At 37.5% G+C, this 13,457-nt stretch overlaps 1 long non-coding RNA gene across 1 annotated transcript in view; it reads left to right on the forward strand.

Moving 5' to 3' along the window:
* The window catches only part of LOC104147508 (uncharacterized), a 294,392-nt gene that overhangs the window by 83,191 nt on the left and 197,744 nt on the right, over window positions 1-13,457 (forward strand). Inside the window, exon 11 of the long non-coding RNA XR_011141392.1 lies at window positions 12,630-12,765. This is a non-coding gene — a long non-coding RNA (uncharacterized lncRNA). The remainder of the gene's footprint in view (window positions 1-12,629; window positions 12,766-13,457) is intronic.

Genomic DNA, 13,457 nt, shown 5'->3' on the forward strand with positions numbered 1-13,457 from the left:
GTATCTACGTTAAAGTAAATCCATTAAAGGTATTATTAAGAGATGCTGTATGTGCCAAAAAGCTTTTTATCTGTTTAAAATTAACTTCTATTTGAAAATTTTTTCTTTTCTTTCTCTTGATACTCTTTGAAATATTCACATTCTAAGAAGAAATTAAATGATTAACTATGGAGGTAGAACAGTAAAACTAACTGCACAAAGTATATAAAACAAAATGCATGAATGTGTAAAGTAGGGAGAAAGGAAGAAGCAGGAAGCATACCTTTCATTGGTTTTAGTGATCATATTGCTAAAAACATATCTGTTGATCAAGCGATGATAGCATTTTCTAACGGAGATATCACTTTTGTTGATGGTGCCACATTTGACGCTCTCACTTTTTTTTTTTAATCCACTCTGCCAAAACAAACACATACCAATAGATTGACACCTCATATGTTTTAAATGGGATGTTGGAAAATCAACCTCCATTGCCTTGCATTTGAAGTGTCAGATGACTCTTTGTAGCGTCCAGTTCACAAGGTGACATTTTGTATGGTCTCTAACAACTTAACCTGGATGTGTAGAATGATAAAGTTGTTCCTGTCTAGTTTGACTAATGTTTTCAGAGAGGCACGTAAATCTTGAGCAGAAGGAGCTGTCAGAGGAGGAAGGTGAAGACAAGATGGTGAAATCCAACAGACATAGACATGTAAGGAGGAAGAAAGATAGTGGAGGCAAAGAAAGGCAGAGATGTATCACCGAGACCCAAGGGCAATATTGAAAATCCTTCGGCAGATGCTCCAAGAAGCATCTATCTGCTTACGTGGCATGAATATACAATAGATTTTTCCCAAGAGAGAAAGGGAGCACCATTTCCTTCTGTATTAGTCAGAATAGTCACTTTCTGAACCTTTATAGGCGTTTAACTATAAGCTCAACATGGAATGAGATTCATCCTAGAATGTCATGTCTCCTGTCTCGTTATGCTAGTGTTGGGCTTGAACTACTTGAAACTGCTGAAGAGTAAGCCAAGGGCAAGCACACAAGTTCACCGCTGCGTTCTGCCACGTTAGTTCATCACAGCATCATTGACTTGGCAGGAGTTGAATCATTCTAGAACTGTTAGGTACAGAAGAAGGGCAGTGACTCTGAAACGAGTCAAGGAGAAAGGAAAGAATAAGGGAAAAGTGAATGCTTTAACTCTTGTTAACTAATAGATGGTGGAGTGGAGCATCTGCCTCTGACCAGGCATCTCCACTGGTATGACACAGGCAGTTGTAGCCTGTGGAGAAAACTAGAGAAACTGTAATTTGAATATAAATACACTGGTAGTGGACAATTGAGTGGATCCAATCTGATTAGAACTGGGCATTTCTCTATGAGCTCTGACTTCCTGTATATTCCCAAATTCTGCTCTTACTTTAAGGAAGGACAGGAAATACAATGAACTGTGGAAAGTAACTAAAACCCCCTACTTTAAAATAGTTAGAAATGTTAGTTTAATTCCAGTAGCATCTCTTATCTGTCTGAAATAATATCTTGCCACTCATTGTATATAATTAATGCAGTTCCTATCCAGATACTAGCCTGGGGAGTTCACAAAAAAAAAAAAAAAATTAAGGGAATTTTTCTCTATCTATCTCTGTCTCTCCCTCTCTTTTTTTTTTTTTTTTTAATAGGATTTTGAGGAAACTGAGTTCAGGCTTTTACATATGCTGGGTGAAAAAGTCTCCTGTTTTGAAGCTTTAGTAATATTTATACTGAAAGACATCACATTATACTTGGTTTAGGGCTCAAGGTAAATGGAATGGACTTGACCTCTTCTGGTGGTCATAACTCATGTACATTTTATCCATACATGGATTTAAATTAGCAAAGGAATGAACAGAGGTGCTAAATTGCTGTAGAAATGCCAAATATATGTAGAGGATGCACTTCAGACTTGTGAGTCTGAAAAATCACAGATGAGATCACTCTATCTAAATATGTACGTACATATTCTTCACCTTCTTTCACCAAAGGAAAGCTTTGGTGGATAATAGAGTATTGGAGTATTGTAATACATTCTGAAGTTCTAGGCTAGATTTGTCTTCCTCCTGAATGTTTTTTAAATAAGTAATTTTAAGTTTTCATATCAAGACTCTTGATAATGAAGAGTCAGTTGGTCCCTGTTTACTTAGGGGAGAGGACAGGTAAAGGAATACATGGACCTGGATATAATTCCACCGTTTCCATGTGAAGGGCTTACCCATCAAGTGAAACCCCTTGCACAGTGATTTTGCAGCTGGTGGGACTGTATGCCAGAGGATCACAAAGGTGATTGGGTGAATTGTTTCAAGATACCTATTGCTTTTTGGACAAATTGTTTTATCTAGGAATCGATAATTTCTAAGGAAAACCTTGGAAAGCTAGACATTGGGTACAAATGACACAGCTGTATGTCTCATTTCTGCTGTACTATGTCACAGTGTCATGAACAATGCCGGTTGAGGCTGCTCTGGATTTGACTCATCAAGTAGTTAGACTGAGCTCCAGCTTCTCCCTAACTCTTTTCCTCCACAAATGTTCTGTGTGGACCTATTAAGTCAGTTGTGTCTAGATTTGTTTTCAGTGGACCCAGCTAGGGGTTCTTGGTATCTGAGAGACACCCATAAGACGCTTACTTGCATTTTAGTTATCGGAATACTAGAATAAAATCTAGTGCTTTGTCTTACTATGTTCTCCTTCTCCATTTCTGAACATCATAGAGATGCAGTGAGGACAGATAAATTTTTTGCTTTTGAGGCACTTGGATACTATGGTAATAAAAATTGAAATTAAAAAAAAAAAAGCCAAAGCAGATACTAGACTTAAAGATCACCAAATATAATGGGACTTGCAAAGGGCAAAACGCTGTGCAGTACATCATAGGAAGACAGAATAATTCAGGTTGGAAGGTCTCTAGTCCAACTTCCCATTCAATGCAGGGTCAGTTATGAGGCAGGACCAGGTTGCTCAAATCTTTATGCAGTTGGTGTTGAAAACCTCCAAGGATGGAGACTGCACTTTAGGCAAATTGTTCCAATGCTTGAGCATCCTTATGGTGAAAAAGTTTTTCTGTATATCCAGTTGGAGTCCCTCTTGTTGCAGCTTACGCCCACTGAGTCTTGTCCTCCAGCTATGCATTGCTTTGAACAGCTTGGCTCCATCTTCTTGATGACCTCTTCATTGGTATGATTGTTGTTGAGACCTCATGACCTGTTAGACTTGGTCAACAACAAGATTACAATTACTGTGTTAGGTGACTCAATTTGGAGAGCACAGTACTTGAGGGAGCAGAGAAAGTAAAATTTAAATATCTGATTTTGAACATTTCTGCTATTATCTGTGTCTTTCTAGTGGAAGGATAAAGGCCACACGTTGAAAGAGATGGGTGGAAATGAGCTGGGAGTAGAAAACTGATCTTCCTTTACTACTTAAACTGAAACACAAATAATTGGCAGAGCATCCAACGCTAGTTCTGATCTTAATAGTTTCTTAGGAATTTCTCACAATAGTGAGCACTAAAGAGCTGACATCTTCTGTAGTCATTTTTTGTTTGTTGTTTCAAAAGTTGAAAATGAACTGTGTTATTTTCCCAACTGCACGTTGCTCCCTGGTTTGCTGGCCAAACCTGAGGTGGTGCTTCATGTTTTTCTGAATAGGTCATGAGAAATTCAGCTCTGAAATATAAAGGCATAAGCTCAGTGCTTTAGCACTAATTTACTCAAACTTTGTCAAGTGAATAGTGTACAAATAATTATAAACAATTAGATAAACTTGGAATATACTTGGAATATATGCAAATCAAATGTTTAGTGGACTTCTGGGTGCAGTTGATGAGGCCTCAACCTTTTGCTCCTGGAAAATGTTTGTATCCTAATTTGAAGGTGGATCCAGCAAATTAGACCAAGGGTTTATTGCTATAACCTCTAAGTGTTGGTGAGCTAATTTTTCTTCTGACTTCTGTGATTCGTGTCCTTAGATTTCTGATTTTCAGGAACACAGAGTATATTTAAAGAACATTACAGAGTCTGTAGAAGTTTGAGTATCTGTAAATAAGTTGCAGGTCATCCATGAAGCTGACTTTTTCAATATTCTTTACCTTTGTTTTGAAATGGAACCTGACTCTCATTCAGAACGATGTGGGGGAGACACGAAGGCATGCTTACAAATATACTGAAGGTGTCATAAACCTTAAATTACAGACTGAAGCATGGACACCACAACTGCGTAATTTCTGTAAATCACTTAAAAATATGTGACAAGGATTCTGTTAAATATACACAAAAAATGTTAAATATTTTTTCTTAATTCAAATGTAATTCCATTCTCGTGGTTTTTGTTGCGGGTTGAAACCAGCCTTAATGAAGAAATACTGCTCTCTGAGAAAACAACAAAAAAAGGGTAAAATAGACAAATTCCTTGTTATGAGGTATGTTACAGTTTCAAGAAAACTGTCCAAAATACGTCCTGTACAATTTTACATAGCTCTAACGAATTGCAGGAACAAAATAGTATTTTATACTCTTTAGCTTAAGATATTAGTGTATTGGAGTTTGTCCACGTATGTGGAAATTTTTATAAGACTTTTTTTCTTACTATTTTTCAATAACAAAATATTTCACTTGGATATGACATATCTAAGGTCAATAAAAGATAAGGATAGGGATATGGACAGGCAAAGCTTGTTGGTTATTTGAAATCCTTGTTGAATTTAAGCCCAGTTCAAGATAGGGAGATAGTCTAAATAAAAAAAGGTCTGCAGAGAGCTGCGACACTGATCTGGCACAGGTTTCTAAATGGTAGAAGTATATAAATGCTTAGTTGAAACCACCATATAAAAGGCATGGCAGCATGTTATGTTGAAAGCGGTACGAGGATGTTTGACTAAACTTGAGCAACAGAATCATTAAAAATAAAGGAAAGCAGCTTGAGCATAAAACCAACTGTTGTAATACAATTTTTGCTTTAGGACAAGGTAGAAAAGAGGTTATGAGAACTCAAAGTGAGGCTCAAAATAGTTCCCCTCCTCCCTTTTTTAAAGGCGACTAAGCAGGGAGAGAAGAGAAATGGAGATAAACGTAACGTGAAAAAAAACCTCTCTCCTCAATTTAAAAACGTTGGTTTCATTGAAGGGATCACTTTTAAAACGAAACAAAACAAAAACTAGGAAAAAATTAAACTAAAGAGTATGGGAAAAGTATTTACAATGAGCTTTTCTTTTATTGTACCTGGCACCAGTAAGTCCTGCTGTGACTTGACAGCGCAGCTCTTTTTCCCCGTCTCCAAAACACAGAGGGATGTTTTTCCTTTTGTATTTTACGACTGAGATTCTAATGCTGGCCATTAGCACAAAGTGGTTTTTAGCGAAGGAGCAAAGTGATTGTTTGAGTTCTGTCTGTAAGTTGTCAAAACTGTCATGCTGTTGGATCTAGCCAGTAGGAACAGAAAAAAAATTATTAGGTTTTCTTAACAGCTTACTGTATTTAGTGTTTCAGGGGTACAGCTGAAGAACTAAGGATGATAACTTTCACCTAAGAGTTGATAAAGAAGTGTTTACCACCACATTTTGTCTAATTTTGCTTAATTGATAGTTGCTGCAAAAATCTCAAAAAATGAAATTCTAGAGAAAGAACATTTGTTGAAGATGGATTGTTTGAGGTATTAAGACAGCTGCATCTGTAATGGTGGGCTTGTAAAGCTGTTAGTCATAGACTTTGTCTAAACAGATAGCTCAGCCTTCTCTTGACCTCCAAAAATGCCTTAATTTGCTATGTGAAATATTCTAGCTCACTTAAAACTTCAATACCAGCTCTCAAGTTCAGGCTCTCTGGGAAACTAGATTTGTCTGCAAGACCAAACTCCTAGCGCTCCATTTCATCCAAAAGAACATAAAAAAATAGCCAAGAGTTAAGTCCTGAGTAAAAATGCCTACTTCTAAAACACTGTTTCATTTTGTGAGCGACTCAAACTCCTAGCTTCACTTACAGAGTATTCCTGACCTCTGCTGATTGGTACCTTAGATGCTACCTACTTGGAGCTTTTCAGGTGCCTTACAGCTATTTTATCCTTGCTAATCCATTAAAAGTGGAACCAAAAAATGCAAATGCTCCCAAAACTTGCTCTCTGCAGCTGGACCCATAAATTCCTGATGATGAGCAGTAGCTTTCTCACCGTTATACTAGCATTTAATTTTCAGAATGTAGCTAGGGAGACCAGGAGCTTGCTGCCCCAAAACACCCACTAAATTTTCTGCTGGAATCATAGCATGCTCTTTCATATCTCTATCTTGCTATTGATCTCTGAGAATGCCTTATAAAAAGGAATCTAATATATAGCAAGGAGTAGGTAGGAAGGATTTTATGTAATCTTAATCAGAAATCCTTAGAAATTGCTTCAAGTAGTTATGAAAAAGGAGGAGTCTAAGGGATATAAAAACTTTGTCATACTTCTTGACAATTGTGTTATCGATTAGCTGAGCGTAGAATAGCATGAAAGTAGGTACAGTGTTACCAGTAGTATCAGAAAATCATACATTCTCCGACAAGCTTGATATGTGATTTTCTGATACTATCAACAACATCATGTGAATACGAATTTAGTCAGTTTTCAAACCGACTAAATTGGAAAACTGAGAGTTAGCTCAAAATCTGTGCGTCATACGGGTACATTTTTCCACTGGTTTGTTCAAGAGTAAGTTTCTCAATGTGATGGTTTCACATACAAATAGCCTGGCTGACTAGCCAGGAGTGACCTGGCTCAGTTTTCTAGAAAGGATTAGTTTTTACTTGATTTTGTTTGAATTACATGCTGGTTCTTGATATTTTAATCTATTTCCAGTTACAGTAAAATTTGATCAGAAAACCGTAAGCAGGTGGGTTTTGATTTGTAATCTGGAAGTATGCAGATCCTTTCTAAAGGATACACCAAAGATCACTATTGACTAACCTCATATATGCCCTACAGCGATTCACACATGCTGTATTTCTGTTAGCTGCGCTCCTGCTGGTTATAGGATAGCACTCCACTTGGAAAAAAAATTAGAAATCTCTGCCATAGCTAATTGAGTTAACAGCAGGGATTTTGAAAGTTGGAGTGCTTTTTCTGTTTCGTTCTGAGGAGAAGTCCTGAAACAGTTGCTTAGTTAGCACCACTTTGGAATATGGCTTTAGCACTCGCAGAGTCTTTGAATGTCAACTAATCCTTTTGCAACACCTCAGCTGTTTTGTGACTTTGCTTGTTTGAATACTAACTATTTAAACTGCTTGTTTAAATACTAACTAAGTTAGCTGTTCATTATTGTCAGATTTGAGATTGGGTTAATCTTTTGTGTATTGTGTGACAGGAGCTTTTAGGTAGCGACTAAAACATTTTTCAGTGATCTGGGAGCAGCCCTTGTTCTTCCAAGACAAATGTTGAGTTTTATTGATGGGCTGTAATCTCTGGTACCTGTACACTTTTTGTTACCTCTTAGAAGAGTTGTAATCCTATCAGTGACAATAGCAAAAAAATTACTTGTTGTTTGTTAGAAATAATTGTATATTTTTATAACTGCAAATAACAGACTTATTTTTATCCTCAGTGGTCTTCAAAAACTGTAGTTAACCCGTTGGTGTTTTATTCCGAAAGCTTTTATCTAGTTCAAAAAACCAGGAAGCTTAATACGTGAAGAGATTAAATTTTGTTGAAAAGACTATTTTCTCTAACAAATAGTGTTAGCTTATAATGGCTGAGCATGTCCTTGGATGGAAGTAAAATCCAACAGTCTAAAGCATTATCATATTGATTTGTTAGAAACTTTCATCACTTTCAAAATATAAAATCTCTAGATTTCTCTAAGTGTTAACTCGGTTTCCTGAAAAGACTGTTTTTAATTCCAGAAAACTAAGCTACCATTTGAAATAATGTGTCTGCTAAAAGGCAGCTAGTGTGGTGAACCCATTGCACTGTGCGAGTGAGTTTAGTGGTGCTAGTATAGTATGACAAGCAGAGTGTTCGGAGAAAATACCAGGCTGTTATATTTTAAAAGCTCTGAGAATAGCCTGCCTTCATTGTTAATCTGAATTGGGTTTCTTTCTCAACCCCTGTGCTTTACTGAACTTCTTGCCGCCCCCATATTGACAATGTAATTAAAGTCATCTCTACAATGAATCCTTTTGCATATGCACTAGTCTGTACCTGACCAGATGCCTTAATGAGGCATGATCTATGTTCTTAAATGAGAAAAGCTGTTCATCAATCCTGAAAAGTCAGCCTCTTCCTCTTTGATTGATTTCGCTAATGAGGTTCAGGCTTTGGCTTCCTTTAACACATCACCTATTCCAAAAAACAATTGAGACATTGAAACAACTCTCATAAGAAGGTATTTGCAAGTCTCTAAGCAAAACTGGAGGAAAAAAAAATCCCCTACACTAAACCTATTGTAAGCACAGCATCAGGGGTTGGGGGAAAAAAAATGAGGGCAGCAGCAGATGTTACAGAGCTAGTTCATTAGCTCTTTAGTACAATTCAAGCGTTATGAAGACGCATAATCAGTGAAAAAGGAGACACAAAGCAGCTAGTTTAAAGAAATGTCTTAGAAGAACTAATGATCTCTGAAGGTCCCTTCCAACCTCATCATAATTTTTTAATGCCTTTCTATGCTCGTCATGTGAAGTTGGATATAAATGGTTCCCTCTCTCATTAATAATATTAGCCAGATTGCAAATGGAGAATGTGGGCAACAAAGGGGATTGAAATGGCTCTAGAGATGCCAAGGTAAGTAATTAATTAGTTAGAAAACTTAAGTGTTTTTTACTTCAAGCGGTACAAAGAGTAATAGAGATTTTAAATGGCTTTTTCAAGTGATATAGTGAGCAATAAAAGTCAATTAAAGCCTAATGACAGAGACTGCCAAAAAAAAAATCCTTGATGCTTTTTTTCATCTTGTCTGCAAAGTAAAAATGAATGATATGTGTTACAGGGAGGTGAGAAGCTGGCAAGAGAATTTAAGAAAATATATCCAATATTCTGAAACATGCTACAGGCTTCGGAATTGCCTCCAGCTAATCTGGCTGTCAGGATAAATTTAAAAAAAAAAAAAAAAAAGCTTCCCAGTGATAGTTGATGGGTACTGTATGATGTCTTTGAGAATGGTCCTAATGAGAGCTTTTCTTTAGAAATATTTCAAGGCAAGACATTGATAAGTTGCACCGTACCTTTACATGTTTTTGAATCTCCTAAAATGTTTTCCTGTTTGTGTCCTTGAGCTCTTTTTTCGTAACAATGTTCTGTCATTCATTTTATTTATTTTATATATATATATATTTATATATAAAAATAAATATATGGTTTTAAGACATGTGGTGACAACAGAGGTTTGAGCAACCATATATGAAACAATCATTGATGTTCAAAATGAATAGTATCTCTGATGGGACTGTTAGAGCCTAGAGCTGTGGGTCTAGTCAGGCAGTGTTCCCGAGGGGTCCTTGAGGTAAGGAAATACTTTGATCTGCAGCAGTATTGTGTTATTTCGTGGGAAGATTTGCTTAACCTGTAATTGAAAATGATTTCATTTATATTTAATAATAAGTATAAATTACAACCTGGACTCTGCTTATTCAAACCTTCTTAAAATCTGATTGCTGCCTTTACTAACTATTTTTAGACTATACTCACGTTAGCTTTGACTAACGTACACAGGTGGAATGTTATTCCAAAGTTTCCACAAACCTTTTTTTAAGGACCTGAATCTTTATAACTTACCATAAAATTTCAGTCGTGTCTTGGCACAACGGTTGGGAAGAGTCTAGACTAACTTTGGAAATTAGTTAACTGAATTGATTGCTAATTAAATGAAAATGGAACCACACATTCTAAACTTTTGCTGTGGGGATTGATGCGTCACCGAAATGCTTCCTGATCTGTAATTTGAAGTAACTGCATTTCAGTTGTTCTGTTTTAAAAATAATTCTCTGTTCTCTCTAAAGTGTCAAATTTTTGCACTTTTGGCCAAGGCAAGAAGTTACACACTAATGGTGTGGTTTGAGATCATGAGAAATTTCTGAAAACACTGTAACTATTTATTTTAAAAGTCTTAGCACCGCCTATGCTTTTACCACAGAAGCACTTCTGAATATACTGATATGAACATACCTTTATGCTTATATGTGATTGTTTTGTTTGTGTTCTGGCAGAAGGAGTTTTGGAGACTTATACCCTTTTGTCAAGGAGCGACTGATATTTTGCCAGCAAACTGATACACGCTGTTGATGTTCCAGAGTCCCTCTGGGATTGGTGGCCAGCTGCCCATTAAAATATCGATATTGCTTGTACTGCCATTGACAGAGAGATCAGTTTTCTCATGAACAGTCTGTTTTAAACCAGTCTTTTAAACATGTTAACCAGCAAGCAGAGGCAGTATTTCTGTATTACATAATTCATCTTTTGGGTAGATTTAGCTTTGTTCCCCAGCCAGACCCTATTTTTTGGCATTAAAAACCCATGACAAATTCTATCAAAAGATATATTTCCTATGAGCTGTTACTCTGTTTGCAGTCCTTCCTAATGTAATTAACTCAGGTTCATAATGCCTGTCACTAGCGACAATAGTCGTTAGTTCTGAAATTTGGACGGTGGGCTTTGTGTGGAATAGTTACCTTCAGGGGCTTGTATCTCAAAAACATTTTGGACCATTATTTATTGTGTCAGAGTCTAATAGCATGCCAAGTTCTGTGAATTTTTGATTATGATATTTGGATTATATAGGAAATAAAGAAAAAGGTAATAATTGCACATTTATTATATTAACTTCAGTCAACAGAGAAGGAACACTTTGGCCTGGGGGTTACAAACATGCTACGTACTGCGTACAGTGAAGCCTACTAAACAACCTGAGGTTACATTTTCAAAACCGTGGGACAATTGTTCATGCAGACAGGCAAGTGAAGAAACCAGTGTGACTTGCATGCTCGAGCAGAGTAAATGCACACCTACAATTTGTGTATAATTCTGTCTGAATAGACAATTTGCGTGTGCAGTATGTTTTTGCAGTGCTGGTGTTGTAGTAATGCTGGAAATATGTGGCCGTGAAGATGATAAAATCCTTCATAAGCAAAAATACAATAATCTAGTTAAAAGCACTTGCTTCAGAGACTGCTCTCTGCTGTGAGCCCATCACTGAACAAAACAGAAGGTCCCTAGCACAAGTCAGTAACTTTCATTCTCACAGTGAGAGTTTCCTTATCTTAGGAGTGGAACTGGTATTTCCTCCCTGTTTGCGCTTTATTCTGGAGCACAGATCACCTTGTTTTGTAATAGTGGATCTACTTTGAGGGTGGTTTCATTAGGTGAAAAAGTGGTTCAGGACAATTCATTCTTGTCTCTTCCCTGAGACCACCAAGCATCGTTTAGGTATGTGGCAGAATGATTGCAGCGCTCTGTTCTGTTACCCCAAGACCCTGAGGCCCACGTGCGCTCTAATCTCCACTCTCAAGTCAGGTGCAAGAAGAGGTTTGATACTTAGAAATATTTTCTAAACAAATTTTCTTAGACAAACTAATTTATTTTTTCAAGGCCTGATGTGGTAAACTATATATGTGTGTTTTTTCCTCCTGTTGCTAAAGCCTTTGAGGAAATTACTGTCTGTATTCTGATGTAATAGTACTGGAGCGCAGGATTCACCAGATGTTGGTGATCTGGGAGTTCAGAGCTATGCAGCTAGATTGGCCACAAAATTCTCAAAGTCCTGGAGATATTACCTTCTGATTTAGCAGCTAGAGGCAAAGCTTTTTATATTACAAGTTATGAAAGTTTAGTCTAATGTGACCAGCCCTGACAGTCTGACTGTTTAGTAAATTGCTTTCTGGATTAGTCAGTTATGCTTCCTTTTCTTATCGTGCTTTTCCTGCACTTCGATACTACCTCTTCTGTGTGCTACCATATATGACCCAAAGGCCCTTTCTCTTCCTGAAGTATATGACTCTGTCTTTCAGTAGCTGAACCCATTTTCCACGCTACTTTTGTAGCTCTGCTCTGACTTTTTCTTTCCTACATAGCAAACGTTTCTGATGGAGGAGTTTCAGAACTATTTCAGCTAAAAGCAACCAGAGTTAAAAATGGGAGAAAATGTAGATGCTTAAAACATTAAAAGGGCAGATGAGACTGTACTGTCTATGGTTTTTTATAGTAAATGCTTGGTCTAAAAAGAATTGTTTTGCGAATGACAAGCACTTGCTGTGGAACTTACTATTTTTAGTTTTAAACACAGCTTCACATGAGGGATCCCGCAGAATAATTGTATGCTGGTGATTGCTGAGAGAGTTTGCATTGGATAAGTGCTTTCCTTTGGCCAAAAACTGGCTCCAGGCAAACCTGCCTGAAGTTCGTTTGTCCTGAAGAGCGATTACACCCAGCATATGAGATGAGTAACTTTGGGCTGGGCAATTCCAAGGTGAGAAGATTGAAGACTGACGCCAAAGAAGTCTGACAGTGCTAAAACATTGAAGTACTGAAAGGGATAACATCTTAACTGAGGCTTCTGCAAGGAATTGCCCTTGTGCTGCTTCTAAATCTTTCTGTTCAAGATAAATAAAAACATGATGCTAGAAAACGTCTTGACCCTGTATCACTGGTTTTTCTTTCAGTGAGCAAGTGAACTAGCGTAGTGCCCTGAACCACAACAAAGCTGCAGTGGGGCCAGCCACCACCACCCTCAGCAGGCTGTGAAGTTAATATGCCTCCTACTAAAGACCTAAGAGACTTACGAGCTTATGTCTGAAGGCAAGTAGCAAGTCGCTTGTATTTTGTAGTGTGTAACGACATACCCGAGCATAAATTTAGGTATTCTGCTTTCCCTGGGGGTGTGTGAATTGATTGTGGCCCTGTAAAAAGGCTTTCTGTTTTGCTTTGGGCCAGCTCTTTTGGCTGCTGCGCCTCGGGTAACAACCTCACTCCTGTCAGGAACTCTGTACCAGGCTGCTCTTTGAATGGAGGGATGTTTTGTAATGGAGCGAGGGGAAAAACGCAAGTTCCAAAGCTGTTCCCTCATCTTCTATATATGCACTTACATGTGCTGAGCTAAGCACGATCCAGCCCAGAGGGTCTTGCAGTAAAGTGAAAAATGACAGGGAGAAATCATTGCTATGACAACCCCACAGTGAGCATAGGGAACATATGACTCACTGCAGCTTTTTGAGTTCAGTGAGTCAAATTCATAAGCATCTGGCCTTTTTGTTTTGCTTTATGGGTGAAATGGAGTAACAGTCCATTTATGCTCTGGAGACTGCCTGATGTGTTTTTAGGAAAAAATACCCAGTGTGTGTGTCTCTACATGACTTTTCTTTCACGCGCATAAAAGAACAAATGACAGAAACAAGATGATGTGTTTGTATTTCTTATTTTTTCCCCCACTCTTTATTAACATCTGACAATGCAATTAACATTAGACAGTGAGCAGCAGATGATACGCAAGG

Source organism: Struthio camelus, chromosome 5 (genome assembly GCF_040807025.1).
Source record: "Struthio camelus isolate bStrCam1 chromosome 5, bStrCam1.hap1, whole genome shotgun sequence".
Lineage (NCBI taxonomy): Eukaryota > Metazoa > Chordata > Aves > Struthioniformes > Struthionidae > Struthio > Struthio camelus.